Source organism: Phalangium opilio, unplaced genomic scaffold (assembly GCF_054372755.1).
Source record: "Phalangium opilio isolate 3A_F unplaced genomic scaffold, DU_Popi_V2 ptg000217l_1, whole genome shotgun sequence".
In the NCBI taxonomy this organism is placed as follows: domain Eukaryota; kingdom Metazoa; phylum Arthropoda; class Arachnida; order Opiliones; family Phalangiidae; genus Phalangium; species Phalangium opilio.
The window spans coordinates 12,528,437-12,540,783 of NW_028324218.1; the positions used below are offsets into that span (position 1 = coordinate 12,528,437).

Consider the following 12,347-nt stretch of genomic DNA (forward strand, 5'->3'; position numbering starts at 1 on the left):
AAACGTTTAAGAGCGTGTCAGGATGGCCGAGTTGTCTAAGGCGTCAGATTTAAGCTCTGATCCTCGTATGAGGGCGTGGGTTCGAACCCCACTTCTGACAACGAATTGTTTCATTTTAAAAACATATATCACATACTCAGGAAAGGCTTCTCTAGTATGGCAACTAGGGAGTGGCTTTATGGAGCTTAGAATTCTGAGAGGTATTTTGGGGTTATACTATAGATTCATTTTCAAGGAAAACGTTGGAAAGCGTGTCAGGATGGCCGAGTGGTCTAAGGCGTCCGATTTAAGCTCTGATTCTCGTATGAGGGCGTGGGTTCGAACCCCACTTCTGACAACGAATTGTTTCATTTTAAAAACATATATCACATAATCAGGAAAGGCTTCTCTAGTATGGCAACTAGGGAGTGGCTTTATGGAGCTTAGAATTCTGAGAGGTATTTTGAGGTTATACTATAGATTCATTTTCAAGGAAAACGTTGGAAAGCGTGTCAGGATGGCCGAGCGGTCTAAGGCGTCAGATTTAAGCTCTGATCCTCGTATGAGGGCGTGGGTTCGAACCCCACTTCTGACAACGAAATTTTTCATTTTAATAACATATATCTCATACTCAGGAAAGGCTTCTCTAATATGGCAACGAGTGAGTAGCTTTATGGAGCTTAGAATTCCGAGAGGTATTTTGGGGTTATAGTATAGATTCATTTTCAGGGAAAGCGTGTCAGGATGGCCGAGTGGTATAAGGCGTCAGATTTAAGCTCTGATCCTCGTATGAGAGCGTGGGTTCGAATCCCACTTCTGACATCGAATTTTTTCATTTTAACAACATATATCTCATACTCAGGAAAGGCTTCTCTAGGATGGCAAAGAGTGAGTAGCGTTATGGAGCATAGAATTCCGAGAGGTATTTCGGAGCTGTACTATAGCTTCATTTTCAAGGAAAACGTTTAAGAGCGTGTCAGGATGGCCGAGTTGTCTAAGGCGTCAGATTTAAGCTCTGATCCTCGTATGAGGGCGTGGGTTCGAATCCCACTTCTGACAACGAATTGTTTCATTTTAAAAACATATATCACATACTCAGGAAAGGCTTCTCTAGTATGGCAACTAGGGAGTGGCTTTATGGAGCTTAGAATTCTGAGAGGTATTTTGGGGTTATACTATAGATTCATTTTCAAGGAAAACGTTGGAAAGCGTGTCAGGATGGCCGAGTGGTCTAAGGCGTCCGATTTAAGCTCTGATTCTCGTATGAGGGCGTGGGTTCGAACCCCACTTCTGACAACGAATTGTTTCATTTTAAAAACATATATCACATTATATAAAGACGTCTTGGTTTGGACCAAGGCCGAAAAAACAAACGATATGTGTGAGGTTTATCAATTGACTGAAGTTCAGATATTGAAATTTTTTTCTAGTTATTTTTATCCACTCAATTCTTAATCAATATTTAATTCAATCAACTGATTTTACTGTTAATCGATCTAGTCCCTCTAAATTAATTGAAAAATTACATATCTACGCTTTTTCAAGAACAATTACATTTTCCGAAAACATTTTATCATGAAATTAATTGTTCTTGAAAAAGCGTAGATATGTAATTTTTTCAATTAATTTAGAGGGACTAGATCGATTAACAGTAAAATCAGATGATTGAATTAAATTTTGATTAAGGATTGAGTGGATAAAAATAACTAGAAAAAAATTTCAATATCTGAACTTCAGTCAATTGATAAACCTCACACATATCGTTTGTTTTTTCGGCCTTGGTCCAAACCAAGACGTTTTTATATAATATCTGTCACTTCAGTCTTAATGTAATTAAATTTTGAATAATTATGTTTGCTTTACCGTCATACATTTGCACTCTAAAATATAATGGTGCATTCAAACACCATATATGCTGTTTTTTCCAGTGCCAAAAAAGACATCATTTAGGGTGTACATTAACCAAATTTCTATGATCAGTTCACGCCATTTACTAATATTATTTGGAAGTATTAAGGAAATATTAGGCATTTAAGCACCATTTACAGTGGCTTTTAGCATCTTTTTTTTGACAATCTGTTGAACTTCTAATATTACTTAGTTTAATGGTTTTAAAAGTAGGGAAAAAGTATGCTACCTATGTCACATTATTAAACCAAGTGAAGTGAAATAATTGTTAAATATTTATTATAACCACTACACCACAGACACGTGGTAAGTCTAAGTTTTCCAAGAGATCTAACTAATTATTATGTCCAATCACGATGGTTAAAACATGTATCTACATGGGCTCGAACCTGGGACTTTCCGTGTGTGAAGCGGACGTGATAACCACTACACCATAAATACGTGGTAATACTGAGTTTTCCAAGAGATCTAGCTAATTCAAGCACCCAATCAAGATGGTCAAAACATGTATCTACCAGGGCTTGAACCTGGGACCTTCCGCGTGTGAAGCGGACGTGATAACCACTGCACCATAGACACGTGGTAGCACTGAGTTTTCCAAGAGATCTAGCTAATTCTTATGTCCAATCACGATGGTCAATACATGTTTCTTCCAGGGCTCGAACCTGGGACCTTCCGCGTGTGAAGCGGACGTGATAACCACCACACTACATATACGTAATAACACTGAGTTTTCCAAGAGATCTAGCTAATTATTATGTCCAATCACAATGGTCAAAGCCGTACTTCTGTAATTAAGTAAAATTAAAATACTTAGACTTAATTGTTTTGATCAAGCTGGCCGATAGCACACCCTGAATACTTAATTGTTAATTTAAGATAATTCCGAAAAGTATCTTCGCTGTGGTTTTTAAGTTATCGGTGGGGAAAAATCACGAAAAACCCATGTTAATCTCCATAGGAAATTAGCAAAAGCGGGTGAATATTACTTTAACGTTACAAAACGGTATCAAGTCATATCTACAAGGGCCTACCGGCCCTGTAGAATACTCAGGAAAGGCTTCTCTAGTATGGCAACTAGGGAGTGGCTTTATGGAGCTTAGAATTCTGAGAGGTATTTTGAGGTTATACTATAGATTCATTTTCAAGGAAAACGTTGGAAAGCGTGTCAGGATGGCCGAGTGGTCTAAGGCGTCAGATTTAAGCTCTGATCCTCGTATGAGGGCGTGGGTTCGAATCCCACTTCTGACAACGAAATTTTTCACTTAAATAACATATATCTCATACTCAGGAAAGGCTTCTCTAGTATGGCAACGAGTGAGTAGCTTTATGGAGCTTAGAATTCCGAGAGGTATTTTGGGGTTATAGTATAGATTCATTTTCAAGGAAAGCGTGTCAGGATGGCCGAGTGGTCTAAGGATTCAGATTTAAGCTCTGATCCGCGTTTGAGGGCGTGGGTTCGAACCACACTTCTGACAACGAATTGTTTCATTTTAAAAACATATATCACATACTCAGGAAAGGCTTCTCTAGAATGGCAACTAGGGAGTGGCTTTATGGAGCTTAGAATTCTGAGAGGTATTTTGAGGTTATACTATAGATTCATTTTCAAGGAAAACGTTGGAAAGCGTGTCAGGATGGCCGAGTGGTCTAAGGCGTCAGATTTAAGCTCTGATCCTCGTATGAGGGCGTGGGTTCGAACCCCACTTCTGACAACGAAATTTTTCATTTTAATAACATATATCTCATACTCAGGAAAGGCTTCTCTAGTATGGCAACGAGTGAGTAGCTTTATGGAGCATAGAATTCGGAGAGGTATTTCGGAGCTGTACTATCGCTTCATTTCAAGGAAAACGGCTAACAGCGTGTCAGGATGGCCGAGTGGTCTAAGGCGTCAGATTTAATCTCTGATCCTCGTATGAGGGCGTGGTTTCGAACCCCACTTCTGACAACCAATTGTTTCATTTTAAAAACATATATCTCATACTCAGGAAAGGCTTCTCTAGTATGGCAAAGAGTGACTAGCGTTATGGAGCATAGAATTCCGAGAGGTATTTCGGAGCTGTACTATAGCTTCATTTTCAAGGAAAACGGCTAACAGCGTGTCAGGATCGCCGAGTGGTCTAAGGCGTCAGATTTAAGCTCTGATCCTCGTATGAGGGCGTGGGTTCGAACCCCACTTCTGACAACGAATTGTTTCATTTTAAAAACATATATCACATACTCAGGAAAGGCTACTCTAGTATGGCAAATAGGGAGTGGCTTTATGGAGCTTAGAATTCTGAGAGGTATTTTGAGGTTATACTATAGATGCATTTTCAAGGAAAACGTTGGAAAGCGTGTCAGGATGGCCGAGTGGTCTAAGGCGTCAGATTTAAGCTCTGATCCTCGTATGAGGGCGTGGGTTCGAACCCCACTTCTGACAACGAAATTTTTCATTTTAATAACATATATCTCATACTCAGGAAAGGCTTCTCTAATATGGCAACGAGTGAGTAGCTTTATGGAGCTTAGAATTCCGAGAGGTATTTTGGGGTTATAGTATAGATTCATTTTCAAGGAAAGCGTGTCAGGATGGCCGAGTGGTATAAGGCGTCAGATTTAAGCCCTGATCCTCGTATGAGAGCGTGGGTTCGAATCCCACTTCTGACATCGAATTTTTTCATTTTAACAACATATATCTCATACTCAGGAAAGGCTTCTCTAGTATGGCAAAGAGTGAGTAGCGTTATGGAGCATAGAATTCCGAGAGGTATTTCGGAGCTGTACTATAGCTTCATTTTCAAGGAAAACGTTTAAGAGCGTGTCAGGATGGCCGAGTTGTCTAAGGCGTCAGATTTAAGCTCTGATCCTCGTATGAGGGCGTGGGTTCGAACCCCACTTCTGACAACGAATTGTTTCATTTTAAAAACATATATCACATACTCAGGAAAGGCTTCTCTAGTATGGCAACTAGGGAGTGGCTTTATGGAGCTTAGAATTCTGAGAGGTATTTTGAGGTTATACTATAGATTCATTTTCAAGGAAAACGTTGGAAAGCGTGTCAGGATGGCCGAGTGGTCTAAGGCGTCAGATTTAAGCTCTGATCCTCGTATGAGGGCGTGGGTTCGAACCCCACTTCTGACAACGAATTTTTTCATTTTAATAACATATATCTCATACTCAGGAAAGGCTTCTCTAGTATGGCAACGAGTGAGTAGCTTTATGGAGCATAGAATTCGGAGAGGTATTTCGGAGCTGTACTATCGCTTCATTTCAAGGAAAACGGCTAACAGCGTGTCAGGATGGCCGAGTGGTCTAAGGCGTCAGATTTAAGCTCTGATCCTCGTATGAGGGCGTGGTTTCGAACCCCACTTCTGACAACCAATTGTTTCATTTTAAAAACATATATCTCATACTCAGGAAAGGCTTCTCTAGTATGGCAAAGAGTGACTAGCGTTATGGAGCATAGAATTCCGAGAGGTATTTCGGAGCTGTACTATAGCTTCATTTTCAAGGAAAACGTTTAAGAGCGTGTCAGGATGGCCGAGTGTTCTAAGGCGTCAGATTTAAGCTCTGATCCGCGTATGAGGGCGTGGGTTCGAACCCCACTTCTGACAACGAATTTTTTCATTTTAATAACATATATCATACTCAGGAAAGGCTTCTCTAGTATGGCAACGAGTGAGTAGCTTTATGGAGCATAGAATTCCGAGAGGTATTTCGGAGCTGTACTATCGCTTTATTTCAAGGAAAACGGCTAACAGCGTGTCAGGATGGCCGAGTGGTCTAAGGCGTCAGATTTAAGCTCTGATCCTCGTATGAGGGCGTGGGTTCGAACCCCACTTCTGACAACGAATTGTTTCATTTTAAAAACATATATCACATACTCAGGAAAGGCTTCTCTAGTATGGCAACTAGGGAGTGGCTTTATGGAGCTTAGAATTCTGAGAGGTATTTTGGGGTTATACTATAGATGCATTTTCAAGGAAAGCGTTGGAAAGCGTGTCAGGATGGCCGAGTGGTCTAAGGCGTCAGATTTAAGCTCTGATCCTCGTATGAGGGCGTGGGTTCGAACCCCACTTCTGACAACGAATTTTTTCATTTTAATAACATATATCTCATACTCAGGAAAGGCTTCTCTAGTATGGCAACGAGTGATTAGCTTTATGGAGCTTAGAATTCCGAGAGGTATTTTGGGGTTATAGTATAGATTCATTTTCAAGGAAAGCGTGTCAGGATGGCCGATTGGTCTAAGGCGTCAGATTTAAGCTCTGATCCTCGTATGAGGGCGTGGGTTCGAACCCCACTTCTGACAACGAATTTTTTCATTTTAATAACATATATCTCATACTCAGGAAAGGCTTCTCTAGTATGGCAACGAGTGATTAGCTTTATGGAGCTTAGAATTCCGAGAGGTATTTTGGGGTTATAGTATAGATTCATTTTAAAGGAAAGCGTGTCAGGATGGCCGATTGGTCTAAGGCGTCAGATTTAAGCTCTGATCCTCGTATGAGGGCGTGGGTTCGAACCCCACTTCTGACAACGAATTTTTTCATTTTAATAACATATATCTCATACTCAGGAAAGGCTTCTCTAGTATGGCAACGAGTGAGTAGCTTTATGGAGCATAGAATTCGGAGAGGTATTTCGGAGCTGTACTATCGCTTCATTTCAAGGAAAACGGCTAAAAGCCTGTCAGGATGGCCGAGTGGTCTAAGGCGTCAGATTTAAGCTCTGATCCTCGTATGAGGGCGTGGGTTCGAACCCCACTTCTGACAACGAATTGTTTCATTTTAAAAACATATATCTCAAAACTCAGGAAAGGCTTCTCTAGTATGGCAACGAGTGAGTAGCTTTATGGAGCTTAGAATTCCGAGAGGTATTTTGGGGTTATAGTATAGATTCATTTTCAAGGAAAGCGTGGCAGGATGGCCGAGTGGTATAAGGCGTCAGATTTAAGCTCTGATTCTCGTATGAGAGCGTGGGTTCGAATCCCACTTCTGACATCGATTTTTTCATTTTAACAACATATATCTCATACTCAGGAAAGGCTTCTCTAGTATGGCAAAGAGTGAGTAGCGTTATGGAGCATAGAATTCCGAGAGGTATTTCGGAGCTGTACTATAGCTTCATTTTCAAGGAAAACGTTTAAGAGCGTGTCAGGATGGCCGAGTTGTCTAAGGCGTAGATTTAAGCTCTGATCCTCGTATGAGGGCGTGGGTTTGAATCCCACTTCTGACAACGAATTGTTTCATTTTAAAAACATATATCACATACTCAGGAAAGGCTTCTCTAGTATGGAAACTAGGGAGTGGCTTTATGGAGCTTAGAATTCTGAGAGGTATTTTGGGGTTATACTATAGATTCATTTTCAAGGAAAACGTTGGAAAGCGTGTCAGGATGGCCGAGTGGTCTAAGGCGTCACATTTAAGCTCTGATCCTCGTATGAGGGCGTGGGTTCGAATCCCACTTCTGACAACGAAATTTTTCATTTATATAACATATATCTCATACTCAGGAAAGGCTTCTCTAGTATGGCAACGAGTGAGTAGCTTTATGGAGCTTAGAATTCCGAGAGGTATTTTGGGGTTATAGTATAGATTCATTTTCAAGGAAAGCGTGTCAGGATGGCCGATTGGTCTAAGGCGTCAGATTTAAGCTCTGATCCTCGTATGAGGGCGTGGGTTCGAACCCCACTTCTGACAACGAATTTTTTCATTTTAATAACATATATCTCATACTCAGGAAAGGCTTCTCTAGTATGGCAACGAGTGAGTAGCTTTATGGAGCATAGAATTCGGAGAGGTATTTCGGAGCTGTACTATCGCTTCATTTCAAGGAAAACGGCTAAAAGCGTGTCAGGATGGCCGAGTGGTCTAAGGCGTCAGATTTAAGCTCTGATCCTCGTATGAGGGCGTGGGTTCGAACCCCACTTCTGACAACGAATTGTTTCATTTTAAAAACATATATCACATACTCAGGAAAGGCTTCTCTAGTATGGCAACTAGGGAGTGGCTTTATGGAGCTTAGAATTCTGAGAGGTATTTTGAGGTTATACTATAGATTCATTTTCAAGGAAAACGTTGGAAAGCGTGTCAGGATGGCCGAGTGGTATAAGGCGTCAGATTTAAGCTCTGATTCTCGTATGAGAGCGTGGGTTCGAATCCCACTTCTGACATCGATTTTTTCATTTTAACAACATATATCTCATACTCAGGAAAGGCTTCTCTAGTATGGCAAAGAGTGAGTAGCGTTATGGAGCATAGAATTCCGAGAGGTATTTCGGAGCTGTACTATAGCTTCATTTTCAAGGAAAACGTTTAAGAGCGTGTCAGGATGGCCGAGTTGTCTAAGGCGTAGATTTAAGCTCTGATCCTCGAATGAGGGCGTGGGTTCGAACCCCACTTCTGACAACGAATTGTTTCATTTTAAAAACATATATCACATACTGAGGAAAGGCTTCTCTAGTATGGAAACTAGGGAGTGGCTTTATGGAGCTTAGAATTCTGAGAGGTATTTTGGGGTTATACTATAGATTCATTTTCAAGGAAAACGTTGGAAAGCGTGTCAGGATGGCCGAGTGGTCTAAGGCGTCACATTTAAGCTCTGATCCTCGTATGAGGGCGTGGGTTCGAATCCCACTTCTGACAACGAAATTTTTCATTTATATAACATATATCTCATACTCAGGAAAGGCTTCTCTAGTATGGCAACGAGTGAGTAGCTTTATGGAGCTTAGAATTCCGAGAGGTATTTTGGGGTTATAGTATAGATTCATTTTCAAGTAAAGCGTGTCAGGATGGCCGAGTGGTCTAAGGATTCAGATTTAAGCTCTGATCCGCGTATGAGGGCGTGGGTTCGAACCCCACTTCTGACAACGAATTGTTTCATTTTAAAAACATATATCACATACTCAGGAAAGGCTTCTCTAGTATGGCAACTAGGGAGTGGCTTTATGGAGCTTAGAATTCTGAGAGGTATTTTGAGGTTATACTATAGATTCATTTTCAAGGAAAACGTTGGAAAGCGTGTCAGGATGGCCGAGTGGTCTAAGGCGTCAGATTTAACTTCTGATCCTCGTATGAGGGCGTGGGTTCGAACCCCACTTCTGACAACGAATTTTTTCATTTTAATAACATATATCTCATACTCAGGAAAGGCTTCTCTAGTATGGCAACGAGTGAGTAGCTTTATGGAGCATAGAATTCGGAGAGGTATTTCGGAGCTGTACTATCGCTTCATTTCAAGGAAAACGGCTAACAGCGTGTCAGGATGGCCGAGTGGTCTAAGGCGTCAGATTTAAGCTCTGATCTTCGTACGAGGGCGTGGGTTCGAACCCCACTTCTGACAACGAATTGTTTCATTTTAAAAACATATATCTCATACTCAGGAAAGGCTTCTCTAGTATGGCAAAGAGTGACTAGCGTTATGGAGCATAGAATTCCGAGTGGTATTTCGGAGCTGTACTATAGCTTCATTTTCAAGGAAAACGTTTAAGAGCGTGTCAGGATGGCCGAGTGTTCTAAGGCGTCAGATGAAAGCTCTGATCCGCATATGAGGGCGTGGGTTCGAACCCCGCTTCTGACAACGAATTTTTTCATTTTAATAACATATATCATACTCAGGAAAGGCTTCTCTAGTATGGCAACTAGGGAGTGGCTTTATGGAGCTTAGAATTCCGAGAGGTATTTCGGAGCTGTACTATCGCTTCATTTCAAGGAAAACGGCCAACAGCGTGTCAGGATGGCCGAGTGGTCTAAGGCGTCAGATTTAAGCTCTGATCCTCGTATGAGGGCGTGGGTTCGAACCCCACTTCTGTCAACGAATTGTTTCATTTTAAAAACATATATCACATACTCAGGAAAGGCTTCTTTAGTATGGCAACGAGTGATTAGCTTTATGGAGCTTAGAATTCCGAGAGGTATTTTGGGGTTATAGTATAGATTCATTTTCAAGGAAAGCGTGTCAGGATGGCCGAGTGGTCTAAGGCGTCAGATTTAAGCTCTGATCCTCGTGTGAGGGCGTGGGTTCGAACCCCACTTCTGACAACGAATTTTTTCATTTTAAAAACATATATCACATACTCAGGAAAGGCTTCTTTAGTATGGCAACTAGGGAGTGGCTTTATGGAGCTTAGAATTCTGAGAGGTATTTTGAGGTTATACTATAGATTCATTTTCAAGGAAAACGTTGGAACGCGTGTCAGGATGGCCGAGAGGTCTAAGGCGTCAGATTTAAGCTCTGATCCTCGTATGGAACGTGGGTTCGAACCCCACTTCTGACAACGAATTGTTTCATTTTAAAAACATATATCTCATACTCAGGAAAGGCTTCTCTAGTATGGCAACGAGTGAGTAGCTTTATGGAGCTTAGAATTCCGAGAGGTATTTTGGGGTTATAGTATAGATTCATTTTCAAGGAAAGCGTGTCAGGATGGCCGAGGGGTCTAAGGATTCAGTTTTAAGCTCTGATCCGTGTATGAGGGCGTGGGTTCGAACCCCACTTCTGACAACGAATTGTTTCATTTTAAAAACATATATCACATACTCAGGAAAGGCTTCTTTAGTATGGCAACTAGGGAGTGGCTTTATGGAGCTTAGAATTCTGAGAGGTATTTTGAGGTTATACTATAGATTCATTTTCAAGGAAAACGTTGGAACGCGTGTCAGGATGGCCGAGAGGTCTTAGGCGTCAGATTTAAGCTCTGATCCTCGTATGAGGGCGTGGGTTCGAACCCCACTTCTGACAACGAATTTTTTCATTTTAATAACATATATCTCATACTCAGGAAAGGCTTCTCTAGTATGGCAACGAGTGAGTAGCTTTATGTAGCATAGAATTCGGAGTAGGACTGTTCACGAGCTCGAGCCAGCTCGGGCTCGTGACGAGCGAGCCGAGTTCGAGCCGAGCCGAGCCGCCACTTTTGCGGCTCGATTAATTAACGAGCGAGCTTTTTTATGGTCGAGCCGAGCCGAGCCAATAGGCATCGAGCCGAGCCGACTCGCGAGCCGGCTCGCGAGCTTAGTCACTGATATAGTGCTTTCCTTTTAGTCTTTATTCTCTCCACCATTAGCGTTCCGTTGTATTTTTACAGGAAATAAAGCGTGGGAAAAATCTCTCGTCTCTAACCTTGAGCATATTTTAAAGAGCGGGTTTTACTGAACCACTACATTCCTAAACATGGGATGGCATTTATAGTCATTCTCAAGTTTGACGTTGGTAGTAGCAATTTTTTTAAAACATGTATATGTTAATCGAGCCAGCTCGGCTCGGCTCGATCATTTTCGAGCCGAGCCGAGCTCGAGCCGAGCCAAGACCCAGCTCGGCTCGACTCGAGCCGAGCCGCCGTTTTTTTGACTCGAGCCGAGCCGAGCTTTTAAAAAGCTCGCTCAGCTCGGCTCGTGAACAGTCCTAATTCGGAGAGGTATTTCGGAGCTGTACTATCGCTTCATTTCAAGGAAAACGGCTAACAGCGTGTCAGGATGGCCGAGTGGTCTAAGGCGTCAGATTTAAGCTCTGATCCTCGTATGAGGGCGTGGTTTCGAACCCCACTTCTGACAACGAATTGTTTCATTTTAAAAACATATATCTCATACTCAGGAAAGGCTTCTCTAGTATGGCAACGAGTGAGTAGCTTTAGGGAGCATAGAATTCGGAGAGGTACTTCGGAGCTGTACTATCGCTTCATTTCAAGGAAAACGGCTAACAGCGTGTCAGGATGGCCGAGTGGTCTAAGGCGTCTGATTTAAGCTCTGATCCTCGTATGAGGGCGTGGGTTCGAACCCCACTTCTGACAACGAATTGTTTTATTTTAAAAACATATATCACATACTCAGGAAAGGCTTCTTTAGTATGGCAACTAGGGAGTGGCTTTATGGAGCTTAGAATTCTGAGAGGTATTTTGGGGTTATACTATAGATTCATTTTCAAGGAAAACGTTGGAAAGCGTGTCAGGATGGCCGAGTGGTCTAAGGTGTCAGATTTAATCTCTGATCCTCGTATGAGGGCGTGGGTTCGAACCCCACTTCTGACAACGAATTGTTTCATTTTAAAAACATATATCACATACTCAGGAAAGGCTTCTCTAGTAGGGCAATTAGGGAGTGGCTTTATGGAGCTTAGAATTCTGAGAGGTATTTTGGTGTTATACCAGGAGCAGATGACAAAGTAGTCTCGGACGCTAGCTTCCATAATGTAGAGGGCAATGGGATCCGCGAACGTCACGGTTATTAACCAAAATCATTACGCCAGTGCCACCTCTCGTAGAAAATTTGAGCATTATTTTCCCACCAATAGCGTGGCTGCAAAGTCTCGAAAGGAGATCAGGGAAATCGCGTCTGGACTCTGGAGCCTCTCTTTAAAAATACGTATTGTCTGCTTATAATTAGCCTAGGCTTAACGAGTATTAAGAGTTAAAAAATGGATTTCAACGGCTTTTTAATATTTTTTTAGACTAAAATTGATTACAGCGAGTAACG

General features: G+C 41.8%; 26 non-coding genes across 26 annotated transcripts; 25 read left to right on the forward strand and 1 right to left on the reverse strand.

Moving 5' to 3' along the window:
• The first annotated feature begins 16 nt into the window (after window positions 1-16).
• TRNAL-UAA (transfer RNA leucine (anticodon UAA)) lies at window positions 17-100 on the forward strand. The gene has a single exon. It is a non-coding gene; the product is annotated as a tRNA-Leu (tRNA).
• Window positions 101-490: 390 nt separating this feature from the next.
• Window positions 491-574, forward strand: TRNAL-UAA (transfer RNA leucine (anticodon UAA)). The gene has a single exon. It is a non-coding gene; the product is annotated as a tRNA-Leu (tRNA).
• Window positions 575-717: 143 nt separating this feature from the next.
• Window positions 718-801, forward strand: TRNAL-UAA (transfer RNA leucine (anticodon UAA)). Its single transcript has one exon. It is a non-coding gene; the product is annotated as a tRNA-Leu (tRNA).
• Window positions 802-954: 153 nt separating this feature from the next.
• On the forward strand, window positions 955-1,038 carry TRNAL-UAA (transfer RNA leucine (anticodon UAA)). The gene has a single exon. It is a non-coding gene; the product is annotated as a tRNA-Leu (tRNA).
• Window positions 1,039-2,393: 1,355 nt separating this feature from the next.
• On the reverse strand, window positions 2,394-2,466 carry TRNAV-CAC (transfer RNA valine (anticodon CAC)). Its single transcript has one exon. It is a non-coding gene; the product is annotated as a tRNA-Val (tRNA).
• A 588-nt stretch (window positions 2,467-3,054) lies between these two features.
• TRNAL-UAA (transfer RNA leucine (anticodon UAA)) lies at window positions 3,055-3,138 on the forward strand. Its single transcript has one exon. It is a non-coding gene; the product is annotated as a tRNA-Leu (tRNA).
• Window positions 3,139-3,518: 380 nt separating this feature from the next.
• TRNAL-UAA (transfer RNA leucine (anticodon UAA)) lies at window positions 3,519-3,602 on the forward strand. The gene has a single exon. It is a non-coding gene; the product is annotated as a tRNA-Leu (tRNA).
• Window positions 3,603-3,991: 389 nt separating this feature from the next.
• On the forward strand, window positions 3,992-4,075 carry TRNAL-UAA (transfer RNA leucine (anticodon UAA)). The gene has a single exon. It is a non-coding gene; the product is annotated as a tRNA-Leu (tRNA).
• Window positions 4,076-4,228: 153 nt separating this feature from the next.
• On the forward strand, window positions 4,229-4,312 carry TRNAL-UAA (transfer RNA leucine (anticodon UAA)). The gene has a single exon. It is a non-coding gene; the product is annotated as a tRNA-Leu (tRNA).
• Window positions 4,313-4,692: 380 nt separating this feature from the next.
• On the forward strand, window positions 4,693-4,776 carry TRNAL-UAA (transfer RNA leucine (anticodon UAA)). Its single transcript has one exon. It is a non-coding gene; the product is annotated as a tRNA-Leu (tRNA).
• A 153-nt stretch (window positions 4,777-4,929) lies between these two features.
• TRNAL-UAA (transfer RNA leucine (anticodon UAA)) lies at window positions 4,930-5,013 on the forward strand. Its single transcript has one exon. It is a non-coding gene; the product is annotated as a tRNA-Leu (tRNA).
• Window positions 5,014-5,636: 623 nt separating this feature from the next.
• TRNAL-UAA (transfer RNA leucine (anticodon UAA)) lies at window positions 5,637-5,720 on the forward strand. The gene has a single exon. It is a non-coding gene; the product is annotated as a tRNA-Leu (tRNA).
• A 153-nt stretch (window positions 5,721-5,873) lies between these two features.
• On the forward strand, window positions 5,874-5,957 carry TRNAL-UAA (transfer RNA leucine (anticodon UAA)). Its single transcript has one exon. It is a non-coding gene; the product is annotated as a tRNA-Leu (tRNA).
• A 143-nt stretch (window positions 5,958-6,100) lies between these two features.
• TRNAL-UAA (transfer RNA leucine (anticodon UAA)) lies at window positions 6,101-6,184 on the forward strand. Its single transcript has one exon. It is a non-coding gene; the product is annotated as a tRNA-Leu (tRNA).
• Window positions 6,185-6,327: 143 nt separating this feature from the next.
• Window positions 6,328-6,411, forward strand: TRNAL-UAA (transfer RNA leucine (anticodon UAA)). The gene has a single exon. It is a non-coding gene; the product is annotated as a tRNA-Leu (tRNA).
• Window positions 6,412-6,563: 152 nt separating this feature from the next.
• On the forward strand, window positions 6,564-6,647 carry TRNAL-UAA (transfer RNA leucine (anticodon UAA)). The gene has a single exon. It is a non-coding gene; the product is annotated as a tRNA-Leu (tRNA).
• Window positions 6,648-7,490: 843 nt separating this feature from the next.
• Window positions 7,491-7,574, forward strand: TRNAL-UAA (transfer RNA leucine (anticodon UAA)). The gene has a single exon. It is a non-coding gene; the product is annotated as a tRNA-Leu (tRNA).
• Window positions 7,575-7,726: 152 nt separating this feature from the next.
• TRNAL-UAA (transfer RNA leucine (anticodon UAA)) lies at window positions 7,727-7,810 on the forward strand. Its single transcript has one exon. It is a non-coding gene; the product is annotated as a tRNA-Leu (tRNA).
• A 153-nt stretch (window positions 7,811-7,963) lies between these two features.
• Window positions 7,964-8,047, forward strand: TRNAL-UAA (transfer RNA leucine (anticodon UAA)). Its single transcript has one exon. It is a non-coding gene; the product is annotated as a tRNA-Leu (tRNA).
• An 852-nt stretch (window positions 8,048-8,899) lies between these two features.
• Window positions 8,900-8,983, forward strand: TRNAL-UAA (transfer RNA leucine (anticodon UAA)). The gene has a single exon. It is a non-coding gene; the product is annotated as a tRNA-Leu (tRNA).
• Window positions 8,984-9,135: 152 nt separating this feature from the next.
• Window positions 9,136-9,219, forward strand: TRNAL-UAA (transfer RNA leucine (anticodon UAA)). Its single transcript has one exon. It is a non-coding gene; the product is annotated as a tRNA-Leu (tRNA).
• Window positions 9,220-9,372: 153 nt separating this feature from the next.
• TRNAF-AAA (transfer RNA phenylalanine (anticodon AAA)) lies at window positions 9,373-9,456 on the forward strand. The gene has a single exon. It is a non-coding gene; the product is annotated as a tRNA-Phe (tRNA).
• Window positions 9,457-9,606: 150 nt separating this feature from the next.
• TRNAL-UAA (transfer RNA leucine (anticodon UAA)) lies at window positions 9,607-9,690 on the forward strand. The gene has a single exon. It is a non-coding gene; the product is annotated as a tRNA-Leu (tRNA).
• Window positions 9,691-9,833: 143 nt separating this feature from the next.
• TRNAL-UAA (transfer RNA leucine (anticodon UAA)) lies at window positions 9,834-9,917 on the forward strand. The gene has a single exon. It is a non-coding gene; the product is annotated as a tRNA-Leu (tRNA).
• Window positions 9,918-11,581: 1,664 nt separating this feature from the next.
• On the forward strand, window positions 11,582-11,665 carry TRNAL-UAA (transfer RNA leucine (anticodon UAA)). The gene has a single exon. It is a non-coding gene; the product is annotated as a tRNA-Leu (tRNA).
• Window positions 11,666-11,818: 153 nt separating this feature from the next.
• Window positions 11,819-11,902, forward strand: TRNAL-UAA (transfer RNA leucine (anticodon UAA)). Its single transcript has one exon. It is a non-coding gene; the product is annotated as a tRNA-Leu (tRNA).
• The last annotated feature ends 445 nt before the right edge of the window (window positions 11,903-12,347 follow it).